The sequence below is a fragment of the Tachysurus vachellii genome, chromosome 10 (assembly GCF_030014155.1).
Source record: "Tachysurus vachellii isolate PV-2020 chromosome 10, HZAU_Pvac_v1, whole genome shotgun sequence".
NCBI lineage: Eukaryota > Metazoa > Chordata > Actinopteri > Siluriformes > Bagridae > Tachysurus > Tachysurus vachellii.
The window spans coordinates 18,086,081-18,113,485 of record NC_083469.1 but is presented as its reverse complement, the minus strand read 5'-3'; the positions used below and the strand labels follow the sequence as shown (position 1 = coordinate 18,113,485).

The window sequence follows — 27,405 nt, the reverse complement described above, 5'->3', positions numbered from 1 at the left end:
GTACTCTAGTGCTGGCTTGGTCATGTTTAGTAGAGAGATTGAGTGCCAAAGCAGTGTACAGATGCCAAAAAAGTATACTCAAAGAAAGAAGTTATGCTCAAGTACATCTCTGGTAGGATTGTAGCTAGGGAATGGTCTTCACAGAAGATAGGAGATTGGGAAAACTGAACAGATTTGGACTTACATGTAAAGAACTGAATTGGCAAAGAAATTGAGTCATGTTTCCTTTTTCTTCTTCTTTTTTTCAGGAGCAAAGGCATGAATACTTCCAATAAAAAAATAGTTTGTCCACAAGGGGAAGAAAGCTTTACAAAGAACATATCCACTGTATAGCATTATTGTATCATGAATTTATTATAAAGGCCATGCTATGTGTAGTGAACGGGGTTCAGGGTGGTATTAACAAGAGGTTGCATTAATATGGGGAATCAGCAATAAAGATGGACTGGAGTAATCATGCACTAACATGACCAGCAGAATCTCTACACATTTTCTGTACCACTTCTAATACACAGTGTCATGATGGACCTGGACTGTAATCCCAGTGGAAAACAAGGCGGTGGGCACCCTGAACGGAGTGCCAACCCATCACAGGGCATAGTCACACAGCTGTTTATACCCTTAGAGCTGTCAATCACACTACAAATCATGCCTTTGGACTGGGGAGTAAACTGGATTACCTGGAGGAAAACCCCTAAAGTAGAAGGAAAACTCACAGGACAGAAGCAAACAATAAACCACCATGAAACCAGCCCAGCATAATGCAGTATACAAGTAGATTAAAAAACATTTTGCATTAACATTTCTTTACACCATCTAGGGGAGAACCGGCACGCTGTAAAATGTTTCTGTTTGTGGCATTCAGGTGGAATATCAGAATGTTCATACGTCTGAGAAAAACTCTTATTTATTGATTCATTACACTTTGCAGTTTGTTTTGGTAGTTAGGAACGTAATAAGTAGCTAAAAAAAATAAAAATCATTAAATATCCAATATACACATGTACACTCAGAAAAGCCCATTCAGAATAATCACCCATTTAAATATATAATATCTATAACTGACACAACTGATTGATGCTTCAGAGCTCATGAAAAGAGCTCATTTATTTTTATGACACTTGCCAGACTGTGATTTGAATGCTCTATCAATATTTACAGTATAAAAACAATCCTATAGAATCTACTCAGTAAAATTGCAGAAGGGAGCAATTTGCATGCAATTTAATTGGGTGGAATTCATTGCATGTATTATTTTTGTGTTGTATTTTTTACTGTTAACAAATAAGTAGTACGGGAAGAATCTGTACCTATTATTATATATTTCATTTTCTGACGAATATACTTAAGTAAAAATTTTAATGATTTGGATTGTTTGCATTAAAGAAAAACGTAATATAATATGGTAATATAACATGAAAAAACAGTACTAATTTAAAAATGGCTGAAGAGGAAAATCTTTAGTTATCACCTGAAGACACTTTATGACTCAGCATCAGCATTATCATTTACATTTACAGCATTTGGCAGACGCCCTTATCCAGAGCAACGTACATACAGTAAGTGCTTAAATCTCTAACATTGAATCATTAATGCTGGCTCACTAGGTTACATACTTAAAATACCATGAGTTTAAAACATTTGTCCAAAGTTACAATGAAAAAGGTTGTGTTGTTTTTTTTTTAAATGCAAAAGATAAGGAAAGAAGTGTTAGTTGAAGTGTTTCCTGAATAAGTAGGTCTTCAACCGCCGCTTGAAAATAGCCAGTGACTCAGCTGTCCGGACCTCTAGGGGAAATTCATTCCACCACCTTGGTGCCAGAACAGAGAAGAGTCTTGTAGTATACTTGCCTCTTACCCTGAGAGATGGTGGAACCAGTCGAGCAGTGGTGGTAGATCGGAGGTTGCGGGGTGCAGTGCGAGGAGTGATGAGGGCTTTGAGGTAAGAGGGAGCTGGTCCATTTTTGGCTTTGTAGGCCAGCATCAGTGTTTTGAATCTGATCACAAATACATTACACTAGTACAGTGAAATAATTTTCTTCACACACCACAATTTAGGAAGTTGGGGTCAGAGTGCAGAGTCAGCCATGTTAAGTCTCTCCTGAAGCAGTGAGGGATAAGTGCCTTACTCAAGAGCCCAACAGTGGCAGTGTGGCAGTGCCGGGGCTTGAACTACTTTCCATTTAGTAACCCAGACCCTTAACTGTTTGAGCCACGACTGGCTATCTCAGTGCCCAGCTCAGTGCCATAACAGAGAGAGATGAAACTTGAAAGATGCTGGGATCATTTGAGCAGTGCTAGTTTTCCATTCTATCTTTTGTTGTTGTTGTTGTTGTTGTTGTTTTTCATAGTTATCTACTCATCATACAACATTGTGAACATTCAGAACAAGAATACTCAGAGACAGAGTCTGATATCAGAACAACAGAGTAAGTGATGTATACATAAGATAAATGTAAGTCACTCTGGATAAAGCTGTTAGCCTAATGCTAAAAATATTTCTTTCCATTTTGAGGTCATGCTATCATCAAACTATTCTAACTATTTTTATTTTCAATTATAAAATGATGTCTTTGACCACAGTCACGTTTACAGTCAACAAGCTAATATACAGTAAATGTTAACCCAAAGGGAAGTTTGTCATGCATTTGACAGCCTTTTTTATATAGCACATGTCCTGTACCTGAAAGCATACAGCTAAAGGACATGTGAGCATCTGTTGGCTAAAGCAGTGTTTTGTGGATTATGCATTAGGAGACGCTGACAGCTGTGCATCCTGTAGTCTCAAGGTCAAGGTGCTTCCAAGCATCTGAGCACACATTAGATGGAATAAAAAGGCACCAGTGCTTTATTTTGGTTTTAATATTTTGTGTATTGTGTCAGATACTGTATGTCAGAGACGTATGATGAGTAGATGATATTTGTGTAAGCTTCATATTAATCAAAAAAGAGTTCAATAGACAGTAATAATACACTGCACTTATACAGTAATAACGAGGCACATTTAACATGAATTCGCTTGCTATAAAGAGATACTGATATTAGAATAGTTTATGGTTTGATATTTGATCATTAATAAGGCAGATACATTATATTGGGATGTGGTAGCCTGGTGGGTAAGGTGTTGGCCTACTGATCAGAAGGTTATTAGTTTGAGTTCTAGATCCACCAAGATGCTACTGCTGGGCCCTTAAGCAAGGCCCTTAACCCTCAACTGCTGAGAAGGGCAAATGTTATAAATGTAATATTGCAACTCACACAGTCATGTATATAAAGTCGATACTGAGTCAGCATTATTCTTTTTTAAATAGCTTTATTTTTGTCTTTATCTGTTTGCAATTAGCATACAGTACCAAACACTATGTAAGAAATTGGTCATCAGCCTGAATAACAAGCAAGTAGAACTTGATGCAAATTTGATCAACAGGGACAGCTGCGCTGCCAACATGTTTGATCTTTCTTGTTACTAAACTGCTTGCCTCCTATAATCTTAAAATTTACCTTGACCATGTTTTGATCAATGGCAGACCTGTTAATCATCTGGTCGCTATTATAAGTCTATAAAAATTACATTTATCTACATAAAGTCCATACAAAATCTACACTTCCAAGAATTTCCTTCCAACAGGCTGACAGACAGACTGCAAAAATAGTAGATAAAAAGAAAACTGGATTATCTTCCTGAATATGAACATCTCTTTATAACAAACATGAAGGAAACTATTGAAGAAGGATATTTTTATTTCAGGCATTTGACCTTGACTTTGCCTGGATCAATTCCAAAACTGAATTAGTTCATCTGATGCTTGCAGTGATAATTTCCTATAAACCACCCACTCTTGAGATACCAAGGGAATCTCAGAAGGACTCATGGATAGACAGATACATGCAAGGATGAAAGGACAACGAGAAAAATCCCAAAAGCAATGATACTCTTGTATTGTTTGTATCTGATAAATAGTCACTTATGAATCTTTATGCTTTGAAATAATTCCAACCATCACATAAAAAAGTGGCAGATTTTTTTTTCAACTTATGTACTGTTCAGTTTTTCCTTTTATACCATTTCTATCTTTTATATTTTAATATGTATTTCTATGTAAATGTTTTTCAATGTAAATGTTCATTGTACCTATCCTGGGCCTCATTATTTCCATACAGTTGATTGATTAACGGGCTGAATAACTTCTGAACGACACGGTTCTGTATAAATGCAGTAATGTATTCCGAATCTGAGATGATGTAGCCGCCACATACAAAGCCCACAGCACCCAAGGAGACGGCCGGTGTGTGCCACATTCGAGGAATTTGGGGATTTGATAATTTCCTGTTTGCTCTGAAAGGGATGGCAGCACCTGGTCGACACAGCTGTACTTCATTTGGAGAGCAATTTGAACAGAGCGGAGAGGGAGACAAGAGGAGTGTGCCTGCCTTGTCATTAAGGGCTGCAGAATGGCCTCCGTTTGTTAGACACATGGCACAGAGTTAATGCTTTTGAATGGGGGTACTGTCGCTGTTGATGCTGCCACAAATTTCGCCTAAGTGCCGGCAACATCTAAAAAGCCACTCCAGCCAAAGAAAAAGACCTGTTTCCAATTTTTCCTGGTGAATTAATGTTTTGGTTGGTAATTGTCAAACGATGTTCGTTGAAATATTGTGTTGCTTGCACTCTTTTTGTTTTGATTCTCTCACTTTTTTTCAGTAGGACTATCCTTCTGTTATATATCAGTCTCTCAGGTGCACATGCACCGTCACATGCCTACACAGAAAGCTAGCGGAGCAGAATATATGGACCGATACACAGTGTCCGTACTTCTACAATGGAAGATTTCAATCATTTCAAAGTGTGTGTGAGAATACGCCTCTCTGCATACGATATACCGTAATTGACTCTGATGTGCACATGTGCATAGGGAGGACAAAAAAACAACACCATAGTGTGATCAAAGAACACATCAGAGAACCCTACTACATTTTGTATTCTACCAATCTGTCCAAATAGTCCGACAAATTCCTATGATGTAGGAATACGCTTATTTTCCCCACTTTCTAATTCTGTTGTAGAGCCTCACAAGGGATCAGGGAGAATTACAGCACAGAGCATCAGGGGAAAAAACAGATTTACAAAGGTGTAAATCACTTTTATAATATTTAGGTTGATATGATCTCATCCATTAAAGAACATATTTGTTCTTATATTTTCTCCTATTTATGTCTTATATGTTCGGATATTAATCTCGCATGGTCTATGCTTTATACAGGTCAAAATTAGGCAATGAATACAATCATGTGAGTCCAAGGCTTTATTTAATGTTCACATCAAACACCAGAATGTGGAAAAAAGTTAAGTGATCTCAGTGGCTTCAGTGACTATGGCATGGATGTTGTGCCAGATGGGCTGATTTGAGTATTTCTGAAACTACTGACCTCTTGGGATTTTCACTCAGAACAGACACAAAATGGTGAGAAAAAAACAGAAAAAGTCCAGTGAGCAGCAGTTCTATGGATAGATATGATTTATAGATGAGAGTGGGTCAGAGGAGAATGGTCACACTGATTTAAGCTGACAGGAATATTGGAATTTTTGCACATTACCTCTGCCATTACACCTGTATTGCAGAATGCTGTATAGATCACCTACAGCATGCTAACTGTCCTTTTTTTGTTTACCTACATAGTATTTTTACTGCAGCTGTGTAGTGGTCAGTGCTGCACTGTTAAAACTGGCATTGTTGTCTTCTGTCTCGAATTGTTTGCACGTTTGCGCACATGCACTTTATGTAGCACTGTGTAACATACTTAGATCTGTGTTGACTTTCATAGTTCTGTGTTTTATATACAGGATAGTCCTGGGAGAACATTGTTTCATTATTCTGTGTACTGCACCAAGTGTATATGATTAAAATGACAATAAAATCTTCTTGAATTGACTTGATTGACAGGAAGAGTTTGACAGGAAACTTCCACTGGATGAGTAGAAAATCACCTCAGAATAAATAAATAAAGTGGACTTTGGCTAGTCTATTTCCATTAAAGAGTACGCAATATGTCCTTTCCTTGAGGACAATTTGAAAAGAATGTGTCTTTATAAGCAGACTGAAAATAAATATTCTGAACTAAAATATGTAGAATTCCAATTTTTAAATTGTATCTTGAAGGCAAACCAATTCTCAGTGAAAAAGCTCATGGTGTATGAAAATACACTAAAATTTCATAATTTGGCTTCCTGTGCTTTATCAGTGGCTGATTGAGCTCTGTTAAAACATCTTACAGTGCTCATATGCACACACACATACACACACACACCCACACACACACACACACACACACACACACACACACAGCTTCCATATACAGCTGTCTTCAGAGATAATAGCAGTGGGGCACTGTGAATCCTCATCATGAGTCTGTGGCTCCCTGGGGTGGACTGTACAGCATGTTCGTTCAGTAATGGGGATGTTTCTGTATATATAAAGACAGTGCGCTGAGCAGTGGGAAGAAAAAAAGAGAAAGAGAAGAGAAGATACACCTGCCAGGGTTTCTCTTGTCTACATCATCTGCAGTCTCACAAAGCTACACACTGTGTACGATTCCGACAATCATCAGCGAGGAACACTTGCATCTCCACTTAGACTAAAACATCTCTATGTCTTGCTACACCATGGACCATTTTTCTTATAGGGCATTTTTGTTATGTATTTTTATACTATCAGTAGAAAGACTGACTTTTGGATGAAAGACTGTCCGGAACAAACTTATCCAAGCATCCCTACCAAGCACAGCGCTTTGGTATGTGGTATGAGTTGGAGATGTGGTGTTATGGTATGAATTGTGGATATAGTGTGTGGTAAACGGATATGAGGGCGAGGGGGTGGGAGGGAGCTTAGTGGGGGTGTTTTGAGGTTGTCACAGGGAGCATTTGGCTGTTCCCTTTGGTCCTGTCAGATGCCTCAGACACAGGCTGTGAGTGTGTGGTTCGTGTGCCTAAATGTGTGTTGTGTCGCGGCCGCGGCTCATCAGCAGCAGATGCGAGACCCTCATGTCAGAAGCAGGCAGTAGCCCGGTGGTGCAGTAGCGCCCGCTCATACCTCATTGAGCCATTCTCTCCCCTCCTCCTTCCTTTAGCAGATGGCGTGCTGCTGCAGGCGCTCCTCTTCCCGATAATTACCAGCCTTCGCCACAGATGGAAACGTCAGTCAGCCCTCACAGGTCCCGGTTCCTGCCATTGCCTCCGTCCATGGCCCCCTCTCTCCATCTAGACGAGGCGCTGCCAGCGAGCGCCATGTGTTTCGTGACTGCTGACTAGGCAGGCAACAAAAGAGGGGAAGTGGTTCATGAATATGCAGAGACGCCAGGTACACCGAGTGGCCTGCAATGCACACGGCCCCACTTTGGACACTTTGCCTTCAGATATGTTGGGGAGAAGCATGGCATCTATTTCTAATATTCTTCCCGTAGAATACAGTGTGTACAAGAAATTAAACACCCCACCATGTCATTCCCTGTGTATGAGAGGGAATATTTAGAGGATTAGGATAACTGCGTTTGCAAAATGGATTAATTTGAACAGATGCCGGGACTACCCCCACTTATCTGCGATAAGGTGAGCAGATGTCCCAACTTGGCAGAAGCTCAATAAGAGTTTTATTACAGTGGTTTAAGTATCTCAGGAGAAGCTATCCAAACAACCACATGTAATGTACTCTTTCAAAAAAATTCAACTATGTATTTTTCTGGTTTGTTTGCTTGCCAGTGTAAGTATTTAAGTGATAGCCTCTTTGGCGTCATAGTAGTCTGATTAACCGTAAACAAATTTTGAGTTTTTTGGGCTTGGTTACTTTTGCCATGTATGTTAAGCTTCAGTAAAATATCTACTATTAGTTTACATAATATTTTATAAAGTTGTTTTATAAATATAAAAAGATGTATGCAAGACCATTGGTACACATTAGAAGGAATCATAGACAACCAGCCTGAACAGGTGTCTCTGTTTGTGTAAGTTACTACAAAGTAAAAATGGAAAAAATTCCTATTTAATGTCCTATTTAATTCCTATTTAATACCAAAGATATGCTTGGTAGCTAGAATTTAGCATGTCAGTTAATTTAACTAGATTAGGGTTCTTATTTGAATTTTATATATATATTTATATATATATACCTATATATATATATATATATGTATATGTATATATGTGTGTGTGTGTGTGTATTTCCCAATTTCCCAATTTATACAATACTATATATCAATTCTTGCTGAATCTTGTAAACGACTTGTTTATGGTGGTAATTGCAACAGATCAAACTAAGTTTTTATTTTATTACTTTGGAAAGTAATATTATTACAGGTGCTGCATGTATAGTACCAGATCCCGCGGCTGTGTCTATCTGGAGCTGCAAATTCAAAATATGCCCCAAAAAATAGGGCATAAGATTTAGAAACACGGCAGGAACATGAAATGAAATGAAACGAAATGAAACGAAACAAGATTAATCGGGTGCAGACCTGTACATTAAAAAAGTGATATAAGTGATATTTTTATTGCTGATTTATCATTTAAAGTCAGAATTCAGAAAATAGCAGCAAAGGTTACAAAGAAAAACATTCAGACCAAAAAACATATTTAAGTGAGAGTCTTCTCTGTGTTTCATCTGTGGTGCACTACCTATGACTCATTATAGCTATTAAGGCTGTGAGAAACCAGGAGTCGAGCAGAAATGACTCAGCCATACTACTGGAAGCCAATCCTGATGATGCAGATCCACTCTACAGTTTGCATTGCATCAGTTCAGGATGACCGCAACTGATGCTGCAGCTGTACGCTCACTGCAGAGCACAGGTGTTAACATAGCTGCTGTAAGAAACCATCATTATCTTGTATGGAGTGCTAGTTTAGTATCAGCTACTCTGATACACACATGGCTGTATTCATTCAAATCGAGTGCTGCCGTGAATCGATTATGTTAGTCAGCTGTGGTGAAACTTTCTCTCAAAAAGATTTCTTTCAAAATCTTCAAAAAACAATATTGCAACGCAACTGTCTCACCATTTCCAAAACAATCATGTAATTGAAGCAAATAGCTTACTAATTTAAAAGTAGGATCTGCATAACATGTTTCTGAAATCAAATGTATTACTTGTCTGAACTAATAAGCAAACAACAGGACAAGTTCATGCATAATTTCATCAAGAGAAAACCCGGCACTATAGCAGGCTTTCAGACGCCACAGTTTTATATGCAAGAAGCAGTTCGGGAAGCAAACTTGCAAGGCTGATGCAACATACAAGCAATGCCCATTCCAGAGCGAGCGGCACACAACATAACCTATTCAATTCATGTCCCTCCTCTAAGATGTAAGTGTATTTTTATTAACCCAGGGGTATTTACAGCTCATTCATAGTGCAGCTCTGACTAGAGTTGTCAATCAGTCACACTGTGATAACTTCACTGCTAAAATGGAACTTTGTTAGCCATATTTAATTATGGTGAAGTATAACAAATGCACGCCCAAGTCCAATATTTAAAAAAACACTATTTTTAGACAACCTTTTTCACAGGCTCAGCCACCATCTATCTCTGTTACCTGATAAATGTTCATCCATTATTAATTAATTTTAAACAAAGGTTAAGCAGTATTTGGCCTGCTGATCAGAAGTCTTTGCGCAAGGCCTCAACCCTCAACTGCTCAACTGTATAAATGAGATAACTGAGAGTCGCTCTGGACAAGGGTGTCTGCTAAATGACGTAAATGTAATAATTGCTCGAATGAACATTATTCAACTTCTTGTTTCCTGTGTTATATCTGAGCTGAGAAATAAAATGGATGTCCCCTTAATGTATTAATATGGTACAACATCCAGGAACACTTCAAACTTACTGTACTTCCTTCACTGGTTGAATTTTACTGCACTTGAATATAAATTGAAGTGTTGGAAATTGTTTCTGTAATATTTGTGATTTGTGATCGATTGCGATTGTATATTATTTATTTATTTATTTTAAATTTGAACATTTTTAATACAAAATTACTTACTGTATTTTTTGCTTCTACTTATTTTTTCTTTTATTTTTTCTATGCATTTTATAATACTACTACTACTAATAATAATAATAATAATAATACATTATTTTTATTTTGTAAAAACATTTGCATAAAAAATAAATCAAATATATTTTTTTCTAAAATAAATACATATATTAATTGTTGTGGCTTGAATTGATGTGTTGTTTTCTGCCTTGGCCAGGTCACTCTTGTAAATGAGATCTCAATGAGTTTTTATCTTAAATAAAATAAAGTTACTTTTTACATAGGGAAAAAACATTTATTAACAGTAGTTTGTAATAGTTCAGTATTTAGTTCAGTATTTTGTAATTATTCCCCTTGGTGTCTCACAGTGCTCATCCATTCCAAGCCCAAAACACTGACCATTGACAGGACACCAAGCCACTGGATCCCGTTGCATGGGATAAAACTTACAGGGTGCTAGCTTAGTGGTTAAGGTGTTGGACTACAAATTGAAGGTTGTGTGTTCAAATCACAGGTCCACCAAGCTGCCACTGCTGAGCCCCTAAGCCAAGCCCTTAATGGTATAAAATCAGATAAAAATGTTAGTTACTCTTGGGCATTTGCCAAACACCAGCAATGTCTCAGTGATATCTGACCCCACCAAATTTGCCACTCTCAAAATCATAGACCCTGTGTTTGAGGACAAAAGGTTCTTCTAAATCAATTTTTTTAGATGTGAAATTCTCGATTTGAGAATAATTAATTGGTTATATGTTATTTACATTCACAGATACTTTTTGTTGTCTGCAAGTTTTTTCTTCCAAAAACAGATTTTCCAAAAGAAGGTCTACCCTTCAGACATGCAAATAGTGCTGTCACCTTTAATGGCCAACAGTGCCATACTGCCATATTTGGACAACTGCCTCCTATGTGCCTCCAACAATAGGTTGGACATCCACAAAACATCTACCCTTCATTGCACACATTGCAGTGTAGTGCTGGACTTGAGTTGATCGACTTCTACTGGTCTTAACAGAGAAATCTTCAGAGACCATTCATTGGTGGCTGGGTATTACATTGTGTCAGAGTTAGATCATAGCGTCTACATATGGCTAAGGTCTTCAGCATGTTGTATTTTTAACATGTTTTCTCCACTGCACATTGTTTGTACATACATGTACTGTATAGACCACCCTATTTATTATACCTACTGCACCTCCTGTACCTAAGACATCCTTTCCCCTGTACATATCAACCCCATTGCTGTATCTCCTTATTTATCATTTATATACTCTTTAGATGCTAACTGCATTACATTTGCTTTATATATGTAATTAGTACTAAATACTATATTTTACATGGTATAATTACCTGTATATATTAACAAAACTGCAAAATTGACAGTTAGTCAATTGTACTTAGTACTATATACTAGATTTTACATGGTATAATTTTTCATAAAAAAACTGCAAAACTTTTTCTTATAGTATACAATGATACAGCGGTAACATTGTAACATTATACAAATCAGCTAACTAGGTTAATGGCTAGCTAATTGAAAATTTGTTTACATTTTCGATCCAAGAACTTTACCTCTGACTGTTACAAAGTGCTGACACCAGAGACTGTTTCCAAAAACCGATAAATAAATGCTTTCTTCTAGAAGGCTTGAATACTACAAATAATAAACATGTTTATGTTTAGATATATTAATCATTTTTTATATTAATTATAAATATTATATTAATATTTGATTATATTAATGTCCCTCTATTTTTTATATATTCTACGGCACAAGGATATATAATAAGGATATATAATATTAATAGATTTATCTATATATAATCTTTCAATACTGCATAGTTGTTATTACATTTAACCAATGTTCTAATAATTACTTACATATTAACTCATACTAATATATTGATGGTAAATTTCAAGCAAACTGTAAATTGTCATTTGCAAATTTGCTTAAAATAGATGAAAGTAAGGCTCTTTAATCTGCATTTCTCTAACAGATGAAGAAATACAGTACAAAGAAATACAGTACAATGTATTTAGTTAAGCTTTCTCCTCATGTACTTCTAAAGAAACATCCGTGAGTCCTGTTTTACATTTCTTATCATTATGCAGATTGTCTGAATTCAGATGAGTTAAATAAGTGCAAAGGCCGTAGACCTCCTTAAAGCCTGGCAGTAATTTGCACTTAAAAGCTATTCGTCACAGACAATGGTCCAGGTGCAATGTCATTGACAGTACGCTTCATTTTCTCCTGTGAGGCAGAAAGTTGGAGTCACACCTGTTTCATCCTGTTTTGTTTTGTTGTCACTCTCTCTCTCTCTCTCTCTCTCTTTATCCCCCTCTCCCCTTCTTGGGGTGCCATACTGTTCAAATACATACTGTACATTTAAAATTTGCTATGTTCTCACAACAAAACCATTTTTCAGTTCTTTTACTTGCTCCTCAGTCTCTAGCATGTTTCCGCTGACAGATTAACGCTCTGCCATGATGCTTTTTGAGGCCTATTGAGACGAACTTCTAATTTTCATTCCTGACACTAATGACTGTAGAGTCAAAGGTACACTCACATTGATTAAAATCTATTATGTTTGGTCTGATTTAACTGGGATTACAGGGGCATTGAAGCATAGAATAATCAACAATGATGTTTAATATGTTGAAAGGATTAAAAGCTAAATCCATGAACTTGTAGTTTGGTTGCTTTCTCAGGTCATGGCCTGATTTCTTTGCTTTGGTGTCTGCTGTGGGCTACAGTTGTACAGTTTTTACAACTCTGTCTATCTATCTATCTATCTATCTATCTGTCTGTCTGTCTGTCTGTCTGTCTGTCTGTCTGTCTGTCTGTCTATCTATCTATCTATCTATATATATATATATATATATATATATATATATATATATATATATATATATATATATATCTGTCTATCTATCTATCTATCTATCTATCTATCTATCTGTCTATCTGTCTATCTATCTATCTATCTATCTATCTATCTATCTATCTATCACAAAAATGATAAGAAGTATACTGTAATGATTTGTGGTGTCGTTTCTCAATAATGAATCCCTGTCTCTAAATTTTGACTTTGTGAAACCTTTGTAGAAAGGAATACAACACCATTTAGGTCCAACCTGAAAGGAAAGAGTTAACAACGTCTGCACAGAGTGAGAGAGAGTGAGAGAAAAAGTGAGTTGGGGAGAGCGAGAGAGCTAGGTGACCTTGTTACCGGTCGGGTTGAGTTGGACAGGCTGGTAGGAGGTTCGTGTCTATGGGGAAGGACAGACAGATGCTCGCTCTTTTTCCCTGGGTGAGACATCTCGCCCGGCATAGGCAGCAGACAATCTGGCCCAAGCAGCTGTAACCCTAATGATCACTGGTGGCGCAGCACCTGACCAGCTTAACGCTCGCCCAGCCAGTCTCCTCTTTGACCTACAGCAGCTCCAAACTCTGTTAAAAAAAAAAAAAGAACACACACACACACACACAAACAGATGAGAGAGCTGTGGAAAGTGACAGCAGCTTAAACTAAGGCCTTCTGCTCCATGGCAGGAGGAGAGAGAAAAAGAAAGAAAGAGACAGTTGGTCCCCCAATCCTCTTTATGATATGCTGCATATTTAAGTGCTTCCACAATCCTCTTCACCAGGATAAAAATTAAAAAGAGAGAGCATTGAGACGCTCCAGCAGTGATCTTGCATCTGTGCAGAAAACATGCAAGAATTTGTTAAAGCACACTCACAGGAAAGAAACATGGTACTAACCATGAATATACCATTCCTTATTGCGCAAGTATGCACGTTTGTATATTTAGTACACATTTAGAACACATCTTTGACAAAGATAGGTACAGTGGTATTTTCTAATTAATGCATGACTGGTGTGACATTGGGTCACTCAATCTCTCACCATAACAACAAGGTTCTCTTATAATAAAATTGTTTTCTTAGCTTTTTTAACATTTCAAAATATATATTTTATTCTTTTATTATTGACTTATAATCCAGTTTGGCTTTTATTATTAAATAAGTGGAGAGAGGAATCAGGTCTGGACTAAGCCTTGTCAGCTTTACCTGGCAGTTAATGGGTCAGCTTAGTTTTTCATCAATGTTCACCTTGTCATAGATCCCAGAGAATCCCTTGACCCCTTGATGTGTAATGCTTTTTATCCTAATGTTATCTACTATAAATGAACATAGTGTATATAATATAGTTATAAATAAAGTTCTAAATTAAAAAAAAAAAAAAAAACAGAATTAGCCACACATACATATAACATTTACAGTGTGGATGGCATGACAGAAGTTGCTCAGAAGAAACTGAAGCTCAAGTCGGTTGCTATTTCAAAAGGGGGTGCTAGTTACCTTCGATCAGCTTGGCTTTTGGTAGAGAGACACAGAGGACACCGAGGAGTAGCTCTCATAGAGAAAATAAAAAGTATTTGCCATATCTTTCTGAATGATCTTCATTCTCCAATGTCTTTTTACAATTTTACAGCAAAAAACTTACAAATTTTGTACACTGAAAAGCTGAACCATTAATCATGCACTTGTTTTACAGCTTGGATTAATTCATCGCTTTGCTTGTTTATTTCCTTTTACATGTAATCTATTTTAGTTTCTGTACATTAGTACGTGACTGTCTCCATGTTTTTATACTCATGATATTCAAGCATAATAGACAAGCAGAGTTTATATATATATAATATATATATATATGTATTGTATATTGTACATGAATCAATGGTAGGTATTTCTTTTTCTATTAATATTTATTCCTCATTGCAATTTTCCACACATTACATAAAAATGTGAATCAAGAACAGGCTGCCCAAGTTAACATCTTGACTCCTGTTCTGCGTTCACATCTGCTCTAGATAGCACATGTGACAAAGACATAACGCAGTCATTCAGTTAGTCACTCATCCTTCCAGCACAGCAGCAGCACACGGTTTTCTTGGGCTTTATTTACCCCGAGACAGGCCAGCCTCTATCAGCCATACCAAACAGCACTGTGTATTGTTGTCGGCCAATGTCAATCTGTCCCCTATGACAACAGTGGTGTTTACATAATATCCTTCCCTTTTTGCAGATTGTGCAGGCTATTGGAACATATGGGCACCTACTCAAAAATTGAAATCTTTAACATTAAGCTTAGCATGTTTCAAACATGGGTATGGGAAGAGTGGGTGGAAAAATATCTGTGAAAAAAATGTAGTTAAAAGAGCTTCGGTGTTACATGTGTGCTTAGTTGTTAAAAAAAAAAAAATAGATTTTAAGATTGTTCAGTAGAGAGGCACTCAACTCGAGGGCCTCAATTTAAATGGTAATAACACTGAGCCAGATGCAATTATCTCTTGCTTATTCTCAATTATTCACAGGCCAAGCTGTATTATTCATTACCTTGATAGCTCTTTATGGTTAAAGCACCAACATACATAAATTGGCACATGAGGATTGTATAGTCAGGAGCACAGCCATCACATCTACATTAAGCGGAACGATGCAAACAAAAAGGATTTGATCATGTAAATGATAGATGAGTGACACTCTACTACCTAGCTATATCAATGTAAACACTGTATATAGCAACTGTGTGTGTATGTGTGTCTGAGAGGGGGAGAGAGAGAGAGAGAGAGAGAGAGAGAGAGAGGATCCAGTTCAACTGACTGTGAGGATAACAGGCTCCAGTTTAACTGGCATGCTTTTCATCAGCAGCACCCTCAGCCCACATCCCACGTCACTCACCCGTCCTGCACATTACCAAATTAGTCTCAGTATCAGCTGTTATCTGGCCCTGCAAAGGCTGCCAGGCCTGGGCTGCTCTCTCCTCCTTCAACTCCATCCGCCATCCGCTCTATGATGAAGAGTCCCAGGCAAGCACAGGACCCTTGCTTGAGCCTCCACAGACTACGGTTCTGATTTTTAAGGCCTTTCTTCCTTTTAAGGCCCTGAGCTTTCCTATGACACACACACACACACACACACACACACACACATATATATATATATATATATATATATATATATATATATATATATATATATATATATATATATATATATATATACTGTATACTACATATAATTATATGCATAGAGAGCCAAAAAAAGTTTCAGTTCTGTGTTTTGATGTGAAACAAGAACATGCATGGGAAAAAAAAACCTGTCAGTATTCTTTTTTTTGCCTCATCCTCAACTGATAACAGATGTGTCCGCTTGACCCTGAGAGCATTAAGCGATGGGACTGAATACAGTTTTAGCTCTGGCAGCCGCCTGAGCACACAGCACAGGCGGAAGAGGAGAGAGAAGCAGGCCCATGAGCGCGAGAAGCAAAGGAGCATGACTCATGCATAGCCTTCGAGTGACGTCGCGACTAAGCAACTTCTCCAACTTCGCTGAACGTGTGGTTCATACTTCTGAAGTTAGTTCATAATTGAGTAGCAGAGCATGATTTTGGGGGGTTAATGGGAGCACAGCAGGCCTCGTTCACCCTCCACAGGACAGAGAGCAGAGCCAGGGCGCAAGGCAAGCGCCCAGCACGGGCATGGAGGAGACAGCAGGATGAAGCCAAAGAGTGCAGCCCACAAGCTGTGCCAACCTGAACCGAGTGCTGACATCCAAACATAAATAACGTCTCCTTGGCACTGTGAGTCCACGAGCGCTCACTTATGCTTGCCAAGGTTTTCTCTCTTTTTTTCCTCTTCTCCATACAGTGTACCTTCCCTCCTCCAAAGTCCTTCGCATAAACGTACAGAAAATGCTACATCTCAGTCAGCATGCTGTGGGAGGGAGCACGAAAGATGACAAATAATTTAATAATAAGCACTCTTGAATCTCCAACAGCAGCTTGTGTAGCCTAGCACGTTTTTACTGAGAGCTCGTCTAAGGAGAATTCACATTTGTAGAAAGTTTGAAGCAGTTTTTCTCCATTTGTCTGGTTTTTATCACACGTCTCCAAATGCCACTGCCTCTCATTAGTAACACAATGGTTAATCCCGATAAGGCAAAGAAGAGCAATAAATTTATAAACGCCCTGTCAGCATTTGTCAGGTATTAATGCTCCTGTTTTGCCCAATTATTCATGGGAATGGACATTAAAACTCGCTTCCCAACTGTTTAGGAGAAGAAAATGATTCATGTTGAATTTTTCAGAGAATTGTTGTTAAATTATTAAAACTCACCTTTATCATATTCCATAAATTTACTGTTTTATGTTGTTTTGTTCATATTACAACATATTTTATATTTTATTTGTTTATAACTAGAAAAAAATATCAAAGTATCAAGACAACATCTATGATACAGGTGTCAACTAGTCGTTTTACCTTTTGAACATTTACTTTTTAATGTTCAATAAAAACTTCAATACTTTTATAATGCACCAACATCAAAACCTTATGTGAGCCATAAGGAATGATTTTAGCATCATCAAACAAAAGCGATAATAAAATTATACAAATTATTCCAAAAATCCCTCTTGTGTGACCAAAACATCATTGACTCTGAAAGACCTCTGAAGCTGTTGTATTTGGCAACAAGGTTCAGATCATTTAAATCCTGTAAGTTGCAAGGTGTGACCTCTGTGGATTGGAATTGTTTGTTCAGCACATCCCACAGAAACTCGATCAGATTGAGATACTGTAGAAATGGGAAAGTCTCTCAGAGCCTTATGCTTGCCCATTTTTTCTGCTTCACACACAACAACTTCAAGAACAAAATGTTCACTTGCTGCCCATGTGAACAGTAAATAATGATGTTAATAAACCATGTTTGTTTCACTCCTTGGATGTTGATGGTTTGATCCCCACCTCCGTCCTGTGAGTGTAGAATTTGCATGTTCTTGCTTTGAGGGTTTTCTCTGTGTACACTGGATTCGTCCAAAGGCATGTGTTATAGAATGATTGGCATGTCTGAATCATCCATAAATTAGCGTGTTTGTGTATATACTGTACATACTATTCTGTATAAACTGGATATACTAATCTGATGGATTTGTACAGTGACACAGTTTTTGTAGTTTTGTACACCACAATGTATTTGAAATAAACAGTGGTGGAAGTGTAGACTTTCAGCTTTAATTCATGGGGTTGAACAAAAGTATTGCATAAATAATTTAAAAATAATTGGACAATTGACTGATAGTCAGTTGGTTGAAAGGTCTGGAGTTGATTCCATGTCAGGTTATGAATTTGCATTTGGTTCATTGGTTCATTCCAAAGAGGTGTCGGTGCAAGTGAAGGAGACCATCATTAGGCTGAAAAACAAAACCTGACAGATATCAGAAACAACAGAAGTGGCCAAATCAACAATCTGGAATGTTCATAAGTATATGAAATTTACTGGTGATTTCAACACCAAAAGGCTTGTAAAGTGGATGCTTACAGAATTAATTTCTTTAAAGTATAGAAGAAGAAGCCTTTCATTTGTCACGTTACATACATTACAGCGCAGTGATATTCTTTCTTCCGATATCCCAACTTTAGAGGTTGGGGTCAGAGCACAGGGACAGCCATGATACAGTGGCGCTGGAGCAGTGAGGGTTAAGGGCCTTCCTCAAGGCCCCAACACTGGAAGCTTGGCTGTGCTGGGGGGGCTTGAATGTTGATTCCCTGATCAACAACCCAGAGCCTTAACCGCTTGCTCCACAGCTGCCCACTGCGTTGTTGCTGAAGACAAACCCAATCATAACATCTCACCAAGTCAAGAAGACTCTTGAGGATTAAGCATCCCAAAACATACCAAGAAAGTAACCCAAGAGCTTCTAAAGGCAGAGAAAGGATTTAAATGGCCGAGTCAGTCACCTGACCTTAAGCCAACTGAGCATGCTTTTCGCTGAAGACAAAACTGAAGGCAGAAAGACCCACAGACAAGTAGCATGTGGATGCGGTTGTAATAGACGTGTTTAGAAATACAAATTCATAAAAGACCCACCATTATTTAATAATTATAAAAAAAAGTAAAAAAAAAAAAAAAAAAAAGAAAATACATATATATTAAAAAAATACATATATATTAAAAAAATACATATATATTTGGAATTAACTACTTTCATCTACCATCTCAACAATGTTTTGAAACACAGAATTTAGAAACCTAAGCTATGATTAAAGAGTTTGTGCCTGTTGGTGTGTATTTTGGTTGTATGATTAAGCAACCAATGTTAATTAATGCAATTAATGTAATGTATGACTGTTGCATTTAAACATTCAAGTCAAGTCAAGACAAACCAGGCCCTTTTTGTCCATGCAGCCAAATACTTAAAAGAAAGTAACTAGATTAATGGCCTGATCTGGCAAAAAGGATGCTGTTTCTTAAGTTTCATTCACGCTGATGATGGAGCCTTTAACCTGGGACAACGGGCAGAGAAAAAAGAAAGAGACAGAATCTCCTATTGCCATAGCAACACTGCACTTTCTCTGCCAAGAAGTTGACCCACTCCTTCTTGGAGGCAGCTAAAGTGTGCCAAACAGGCTCCTCCACCATCACCACCATCTCTCTCTTACAGCTTCTGCTTTCATTACGGCCCTATTTTACTCTAATACCCCAGGATCAATGTAGCAGATGGGGTGCACAAATTTTTGATGTGGACACAACGGTATAATTCTCTTTTTTTTTTTTACTTAAATAAAAAGAAAAAGATGACACAGCGATAATATGTGTTCTGCAGCTTCTTCACATTTGTTTAGATCTGTTTGGTGAGAAGCCAAGCTTTTCAGGAATGATGAATTTCACATAAATGGCATAGAGTTTTTGCCCTGCCATGCACCCCTTGCACTCTTTTCGCTATCCTTAAAAGCAGGCTGATATCCCAGCTAACATTTCTAATGCAGCGCAGAAAGCTTTTGTCCTGAGCTATCTAACCTGCCACTGCTAGGACAGCATGCCACAGGAAGTGATGCGTTAAAGGAACAAGCTCCTATCTTGTTAGCTAATGCAATAGCCGGCAGCCACAGACTTACCATTAGCACCGGTGGGAATTTGTCAGTTGATAAACCGTGACAGATGGAGTGACCCTCTCTTTCACGGATGGAGACGGTGGATGTAAATAGGCACAGTCTGGCTCAGCTTACACAAATGCCCTCCATGAGACAACCATTATGTGATCCAAGTTGTGTCCTCATTCTGTAACCAGATATAAGATAGAACAACACGTACAATAAAATTACATCAAGTTTAACAAAATCATGTGACAAAATGCCAGGTATTCATTTACTATCAATATTTACACAAGACTTTTCACAAATGATAAATAATAACACTAACAGTATTATTTCACATTTGTTAATTGCACTATTGCTGCCAGATGTCTTTGCTGAAGCCGTTTTTAGCAACGACACTACAATGCCACTTTTTATATACTTGCTGTATTTAATATTAATTTCTTCTCCATCTGCATCTTTCACATTGCAAGATATCATGTAAGTAATATAATTTTATTTCTCTTATACCACAGCAAGTACACACATCGTGCTTTCTAACAGTGTTGTTGAACATCCGTGAAACTAATTTGTTCCTGTTACTAATTTGATTCCTGTGATTACCTTTCATTTTCTCATGTCTCTTTTTCCTTTGTCCTGAAGTTGGACAAATTTACTGAACAAAGCACAAAGCCGTATGACTTTGACTATGTCACGTCTTAAAACCTGCCATTGCAAAGCTCTGAAACTAGTGACTCCTCCCAAATGCTAAATAGACAATTCCTAAACAAAGTTCTTTTTAAAGACAAGTTTTAGGTGGTTTTATTCTCTTAAATTAAGGAATGTCTGCTTGTGTGAATTATCTGTTACTATAGAAACAATTATACAATATATTATATAGTAATATATACCTTTGCCTTGCAGCTAGCATTACTGTCAGAGCCATACTGAAAAAAGAGTCCAATCAATATTCAGCTGGGCTTATTATATTCTTATACATTTCAATATATTTAAAAAGTAAATTACTTCAGTATATACATGTAGTTCAGTATTAATTAGTATCGGTTGGGAAAATTAAGTGAAAATTTTGAGTAATAACATCAACAAAAGCTAATTAGAGTGTTGGAAATTGGCAAACCTGGCATCCAGTGAATGTAACCAATAAGATGAATGAAATGAACAATAGTAAGTTTTCTATTTGAAATTCTCTTCATCACAACACACTCGTCTCACTCTACATACATCTACACCACTTTTCTGCTGATAACCCTAATATGTGTAGCTACTTTTTCATTAACATTGACCTCATCATTGAAGCTCTGCCAGCCCTCGGCTGGTTTATTTGCACTAATACCAGTGACCGGAATGACAGCAGCATGCTGATCAAAATGTGATACTCTCATTTTCATTCTCCATCTCTCTTCTTTAAATGCTTCTTTTCTTTAGATGTCATGTGCTAATTGCTAATCAGTATTACGTACAGCCCAAGTGTAACTCATCCATGCTTGTGTCAGACTTAATGAGCTTCCTTTTGTCATTTAGTGCTACATCTATCAGTGCTTTTAATGGATGTTTACAAAACTATCGCTGGACTAAAGGACGAGTTCCAGTTGTATCCATCCTAAATATCCCTCTGAGACAATCAGTAATGCCATAATGGAGGTGTAAAATGTACACACATTTCAGTTGGTTCCTGGCTTTAGATTTATGTATTAAAGCATCATCTAGAGAGCAGATTTAGTCATCCTGTTTGGTGCTCAAGAGCAAAATGGCATTTTGTAGTATGGTATGGCCAGCATGGCCAGAACCGTGGCAGGTGTACTTCCTGTGAGTTTGTTTTTTTAATTAGAAACAAATTAGGTTAGAGTGTTTTTTGGGGGCTGTGCACTAAGGGCCAATGCTCTCTGCACCTCCAGGCACTCACACGAATTCTACCCACCGCCATGCTGTCAGCCTAATGGAGAAACCCACCAGCACGGCTGCTCGGCCTGAGAAATAAAAGGGGAAAAAAGGAGCTGCACCTGGATAAATTCATACAACTATTTTTTCATAATTAAAGTTAGCTCTATTTGTTTGCGGATACAAAGAGATGGATTGAATGAAAGACAGCCTGCATTCATACAAAAGAAGGTGGGCCCTATTGGTTTGGATGTTCTTCCTCCTTTTTTTGTGCAGGCCTAATTGAACGCTGATGGATTTACATTAATTTCCTGCCCACACCTGCTTCCTTTATTTTGTTTCAAGATAGCACAGCGGAGCGGAGCGGCTCCACGCCATTATGACTAATGGACGCTTCGAACATGCAGGCTTCTGAGGGATGGGGAGATCGTCACCATAGAGAATGCTACCCCACTACACACACACACACACACTCACACACACACACACTTGTCTCAGTAGCCAGCAGTAGCCCAGCAACACTTGGGAATTTCAGCCATGTGGCAATGTTTTCTACCTGGAGCAGAAACGTGGCAGTGAAATGTCCTGCTGGCTGTTTCACTAAGGTGTTGGTGTATATGACATTGCAACTTGTCATAGAAGTCACACAGGTTTGGATGTTAATCACATGAGGACTTTCTGGAACATTGATAGTGCGCATTAATAGGACTATTAAACAGTATCATTATTTGTAGTTATGTAAACTTTCTAGATAGATAGATAGATAGATAGATAGATAGATAGATAGATAGATAGATAGATAGATAGATAGATAGATAGATAGATAGATAGATAGATAGATAGATAGATAGATAAGCTTGAATTGGTTCGAGTATTTTATTAAAGCTCTACAGTAGGATCTTAAGTCCTCAGAATAAATTCCCCTCATTACAGACACCACACATATTTACACAGACACACAGTGCAGAGACATCAGCAAAACAAAGTGCAGAAATATCACATCACACCATTAGCTGATGCTTTCACATTCACACTAAGTATGTGTGTGTGTGTGTGTGTGTGTGTGTGGCAGATGAGGTTATGGTTTTAGAGTAAAGGAATATTCCCAAATGCAAAAACATTAATATGTGCACAGTTAAGCAGAAAATCTAAGCAAAGCATTTAGTGTATTTCTGCAATTGTTTGCATCTTTAATAGGGATAGTCTCAAGGCTACGTTTGAAGAAGACTAAAGACAGCATTCGAGTTTTAGCCCACGGTTACGGATCAAACCAGTTTATACATGTCAGCCCTGATTTTTGGCATTAAAAATATCTTGTAAGCATATGGCATAAATAATGACTCCTTAATTCCAGTGGGCTGCAATAATGTGGGAGGTGTGAGGGGCTACTTTATTAGGTCAGGGCAGCTCCCAGCAGTTGGAGTTTAATTGCAGACACTGAAGGAGAATGAGACCTATCATTGATGATCATAATTGTATTTGGTCTCTGTGGGATCATTCACCCCCTCCACACTTGCCACATGTTTGTATTTAAAGTGGTTGGTGTTCATGTCAAACACCACAGAGGTTACCTTTTGGGATTAAGATACTTGGCTCATTAATTATCTCCTCATTTTTTTGTGCTGATAGGATTAACTGAACATAAATGGGACAATCTGCATGTGTATAGTGTCTACAGTACGTGCCTATGAAAGCTTGATAAACAGAAGAAAACAGTAACAATGAATTATAATAACAGTACATGAATAAACATACATTAATACCTGCATTAATACTTAAATATGAACTAATGATGAGTTAAGGAGAGCTATAAAGAGCTAACCTTAAGTCTTATGAATCCATACACGAATAATAGGCACTTTAAATAGATGCTATTTCATGAGAGTTATGCTAATGTATTAATTAACACTATGTAGATAAGACTAAAGCACTGTCTAGAACACTGGTTTTAAATGTTCATTTATTTCATGATTGTTTGTGTACTTTTACTGTAAAGATATATAGATCTTTAGATAGATAGATAGATAGATAGATAGATAGATAGATAGATAGATAGATAGATAGATAGATAGATAAAATAACAGCATAACATGTTGAAATTCACCATCATATTCTACCTAATACCATAGTAGCACTCGTATATCATAGCAACACAATCCATCTTTACAATTGTGTGAACTCTTCACTCATCCTGGCATAATCGTACCTCCTTGAGCTTTTTAGGTATGGACCAGTGGTTAAGATTAACAGGCTATGGAAGAGACAAACCAACGGCAGTGGAATCGGCACAGGAGGCAAATAATCCTGTCTTTCTAAATCATTCACTAGGCCAAATACTGGAACAAAGAGCGCTACTGTGTAGCTTGTGAATTACGCTGTGGACATTACTCACTACAGACTGCTTACTGTTAGTGTGTGTTAAACATACGCTTCGTGTGAAAAATATTTAATCAGATGAATCATCCTTGCAAGATCAATGCGTAGATACAGTTCACCGTTAAAGCATGCACGATAACAGCTTTACATCACCAATCCCAAATGTTTGGATATTATGTAGTGGGTGAAATATCTATGCACATCAAAAACCACTTCCTAAGATCCACATACCTTTAATACCTACAAGCTCCAACATTTCACTGCTGATTCCCTGAGGCTCGGCACCATCCAGGTTTTCATGTCTCTCAGCGTGCCACAGGGGAGGTGTGACCTCACAGCAGCAGGACCAGCTTTTCTCCACAGGTCCCTAGGCTGACCTCTGACCCCTGCAGCTACGTCCCTGCGGCGAGAGAAGCGGCGAGGAGTCACGGAAAAGGCAGGTGGCAGCAGCGGCTGTGTCTTTAACCAGATGGCAGGCTGAGATTAGTCATGTCTGCCCTGCATGTTGGGAAGACGAGTGTACCCAAATCAAATCTGTCACTTCTCTTAATGCTAAGCATGCTGCTGGGCAAGCTGAGTGATTCAGATGGACTGATTAGAAATTATTTGCTTTTAATTTCATTTCCTTACGCGTGACGTTTTCGCAATTTGGGAGTTAACCACTGTATTGTGCAAACAAAAAAAATTATATTATTCATGTAATGATGCAAAAAGTACCTATCTCTGATTTTCACTACAAGATGAAATGTTTCACAAGACCAATAATAAAACATTTTCTTACATGTTTGACAAACTAGTAACAATGTGAGCATGTCCATGATTCCGGATGATCGGACATGTAAATATCTCAGCACAACTGGTCTAGGTTATTTGATATCCTCAATGTGTTCATCCATATTTAATCAAAACCCTGCTATGAAGCAATAACTGTATGCTGTGGCAGCCTTCATTCTCCTCTAATGCAGCTGCTGCTTCCGAAAAGCGTTGGGATGATGGGGAGACAGACAAAAGCGGGCGGCCGTGGGTGCAGATGTTGCTGCTGGAAGTCTCATGGCGCAGGTCGCTCAGGCCCCGTGGCTATGCGCAGGCCCCAGCTGGGGCACGGAAACCAAGCACAATCATCTGCTCATCTCCAGAGGCCCTGCACAGGTACCCACTCCACCGTCAGGCAAGAGGAGATGGAGGGATGAAAGGCAGAGCAGAGGCTGCTCCACAGATGTCACCTGCTGGGGTTCAGTGGCCCTAGCCAGCAAATGTCATGTTTGGCAGCTGGTCCGCTGCTTTCTCCCCCACCAGTTGTTGGCAGCGAGGCTCCTAAAGGAAAGATGCGAAAGATGCCTGCACCAGGGGCGCCCTAATGGGACGACATTAAAGAGAATTGCTGGCTCCTGTCTGTCATAGTACATTAACCTTGTCGTGCTTCCTGCTCCCTCCAGGGTGCTCTCTCTCACTTTCTCTCTCGTCCACCGGCTGTAAAGTGTGTCTCACATGCCCTAGCAATCTGTCCACACCCGGCAGCCTATCGGCCCTCTGGCTATGAGGTCAAAAAAGTTTACTGCTATTATGCATTTCTTTCATGTACACGGCTAAATCCCTAATACTGAATTATTACATGCAATATTCATTTGTTCAGTAAACTAAAAACAAACACCATTCATCTATTTGCTGGTAAACACTAGTGCGTTGTTATTTTTAGTTTGTGTGCTGACCAAATTTTTGTGTATATGTGTGCAATTTGTTTATTAATGCTGTTAATACTTCTCACAAATAATAACAATAATAAAGCACAGAAGTATTTTATCTGTAACAAATAACTCAGTTGTACGTAGCTAATAATTATGGGGGGAATAATGATGATGAAGAACCCTTTAGTCACACAAGCTTCTATTTTACATAGTGTTTAAATCTACTCCAGCTGTGAGACTGTTAAAATGCACACACATTCGTTTTTGCACATGTGTAACTGAAACGATTAAAATCGCAAAATTATTTACATAATCGTCAGTAATTACAATGCCGAGAGAACAACAGCAGCATTATCAGTTTTGTCCTGAACATTTTCCAGAATCTTATCGTTCTTCTGATGCTTATAATGATGATCTACACAGAAATATATAAAACTGTGAGAATTCCTTTTCACTGCACAGAGCTGGTGTGAAGCCGGTTATCTAGATAAAGCTTATGAGCACAGGGTTTTTATTCTCCTGCGGTATGTAACAATTTGTTAAAAACAGATGTGGCAGAGATTTTTTTTTTTTTCAAAGAAACTTATTTTATAGTGTTTATAATGGGAAACCTGTGCCGAAGGGGAAAATGTGCTCTTTGTTTGTGGCTTATGAACTGTGCTCCATTTCGCCTATATTCCTCAAATACCTTATGCACATTTTCTCTTTAATACAGTTCACTATTTGCATTAGCCTTATATTTGACCCCTTGCATACGTAATTGGATTTTGGTGTATGAATTTATTAGATGGTCAGTAAAATTTCAGCATCAGATCTAATTCATTCATTCATTCATTCATTCATTCATTCATCTTCTACCGCTTATCAGAACTACCTCGGGTCACGGGGAGCCTGTGCCTATCTCAGGTGTCATTGGGCATCAAGGCAGGATACACCCTGGACGGAGTCATCAGATCTAATAACAGAGGAAGATTTGTGCTTATTTCTGACAGTCAGTTGAATCGTTCTTTACTAAAAACATATATAAACTCCTTAACCCTGCATTCTCAAGTCATTGGTGTCACATGATGATTGTGTTCAGTGATTTTAAGTTCTAATAGAGATGATAGTAGTCACAATTGATATGGTACAAGTCATAATATTGGCTCCAAATGCTACTGAACGGGGCCTAAATTCAGGTTGGAATAAAGCTGTGAGTGTTGAGGATAAAGGAGACAGCAGGTAACCTGTCTGTCTGAAGAACTCTTGAATAATCCTGCGTTAATACCTGAATTAATACTTAATTAAATATGAACTAACGATGAGTTAAGGCATAAACTAATCATGAACTAATGAAGAGTTAACCTTAATGAATGAATTCATGCGTGAATAACGATCACCATAAGTACATGTTAGTACATGTGTGTTAGTTAAGGAATTAATTAACACATAAAGGTAAACATGCTTTATAAAAAAATCATTTTGAAGAGCAATGGCCCAAAGCATGAGCCCAAGAGAAAA

The 27,405-nt window shown here is 37.9% G+C and overlaps 1 long non-coding RNA gene across 1 annotated transcript; it reads right to left on the bottom strand.

The window, feature by feature from the left end:
- Window positions 1-13,169: 13,169 nt before the first annotated feature.
- Window positions 13,170-24,792, bottom strand: LOC132852845 (uncharacterized). Its single transcript, XR_009649135.1, has 3 exons — window positions 24,452-24,792; window positions 19,988-20,150; window positions 13,170-13,478 (listed from the first exon to the last, which is right to left on the bottom strand). It is a non-coding gene; the product is annotated as an uncharacterized LOC132852845 (long non-coding RNA).
- Window positions 24,793-27,405: the final 2,613 nt, after the last annotated feature.